Here is a 2,045-nt window from a genome sequence, read left to right as displayed (position 1 = left end):
TGGCCCGGAGGAGGAGCTGCAGGCGGCACCGCTGCCAGCCGGAGGGAAGCGCGGGCCGCGGTATTTCCCCGTCACCCGCCCTTGGACGCCCCCCGTCCGCGCCTCAGTCCAGAGCCGGCCTCCTCTCCGGAAGGAAACGATCCCTGTCGGGCCGCCTCCGGCTTGCAGCGCCGACGCCCCCTCTTCCCTCCTCCCCTAGCTCTTGCTCTTCGTCCCATTTCCCGTCCCGTCCCGCCCCTCCGCTGGCCTCCCGACACTCGTGTCTGGGGGCTCTACTGGCCTCCTCCCGGCGCCTAGGCTCCGCTGACCTCATCGGCGGAGCTCGGGTCCGGGAGCCCCCACTAAGTTCGTTGCTGTCCCTCCGGGCTTTCCTCCCCCGGCCCACAGCCGGGTACGTCCTGGCGTGACCCTTCCCACTCTGCCCCGCCCCAGGTCTGCCAGGGCGCCACTCTTCGCGTTTTCCGTCCTTTCTACGTTGTTCTTACCTCTGCCCCTCCGCGCCTTCTCTCTCTACTCGGTCACTTGTTAGGAAACCCAACGTCCCATCCCAGCACCTCTCCTCCCAGCCTAACTTCCCTCCTACCTGCATCCTCCACCAGCTCTCCTCAGTCCATCACAGAAGGACCATTGTCGTTTGGAGTCTCTCCTAAGAAAATCTCTAAGGGATTGGAAATACTCACCCTGAAAGGCTGAGGGAGATGATGGTGACTGGGGGTTCAATCCCCAAAGAACGTAAAAATCCCATGTCCACCTGTTGAGTTGGAAAATGTGAGGCTGCCTAATGGTCTCCCCCTCGGCTCTCCTGATGACAGCTGTTCTAGAAATGAGAACCATGGTCTGTTTTCAGTCTTGGTAGAAGATTGGCTCAGTGGGACTGTCAAATAGTGGAGAAATGGGCACACGTTCACAGGGCCAATACCCTGAAGATCCAAAGGAAAGAAAGTCTTACCCCCACAAAGTAAGTGAACTTAATCAAAAAATAAAATGGAAGATACGAGTTTTGTTCTTGCCTATGAACCGTTTTATTTTCTAAGGCAAAGACAGGAAAATTTTACCTCTCCAATGAAGGTTCTCCAGCAACAGAATCTCAAAAAAGTTAAGCTGTATTGGCCAAAATCATTGTGACTTAGTTACGTTAGGAAGAAATTACCTGAAGGTATATGACATTTTGAAGAAGGGAGCATTAACAGATTTCTCTCTAAAGGTTGTGCATAAAGCTATAGTCTGGGGTGCTTTTGGCATCCCAAGCCCTTCCTTCTCTTCAAATTTCAGTCTTCTGTTTTAGACATCAAACGCAAAGGGATGGTATTGAATGGCATTAGACATAATGGCTCGATCCAGCGAGGTGCTGGCAGCGTCCCTGGAACACTAGGCCTGCCTGGAGTCCTTGGAGGAATGGTTCTTTCCACACCGGTCACTGGCTGTGCATAAGCACGTCTGACTAAATGTTTCATCTGCTGGACAATGAAGCTCCTTTTCCATGTCTAGGTTTTGCCCAGAGACACTTGGGAATACAGATTATTGGACTCTCTCAAAGTTGAAGTTTAGTTAGAATACAAAGCTAGTCAAACAGACCCCTTCTGATTTAAAAATATATCTTCCCAAAGCCATTTTAAAATTCCTAGAATAGTACTATTCAATAGAACTTTCACTATAATGGAAATTTTTTTTATTTGTTCTGATAAGACAGTAGTCACATAAAATTATGGAGCATTGAAAGGTGACTAGTGTGATTGACAAAAGGAATTTTCATTTTATTTAATTTTAATTACTTTTTATTTAAATAGCCACATGTGGCTAGGGGTTACCATGTAGGACAGCACATTTCCAGAGGATTTCCTATTGCATATGGTCAATAGTGAAGGACAAATAAATCCACCTACATACCAGTACCCTCTCCCCTGCAGTATTCAACTGGGCGTTATGGTAATGGATGCCATTCATGTAGTTGATCTACAAAATCATTAATTCTCATTGGGCATAACTAACCCATTCATCAACTGCTTGGAATATTGGGGGAGAAAGTTAATTTCATTCATTTATTC

Source organism: Colobus angolensis, unplaced genomic scaffold (genome assembly GCF_000951035.1).
Source record: "Colobus angolensis palliatus isolate OR3802 unplaced genomic scaffold, Cang.pa_1.0 Scaffold206, whole genome shotgun sequence".
Lineage (NCBI taxonomy): Eukaryota > Metazoa > Chordata > Mammalia > Primates > Cercopithecidae > Colobus > Colobus angolensis.
Note: the sequence above shows the minus strand (reverse complement) of the source record.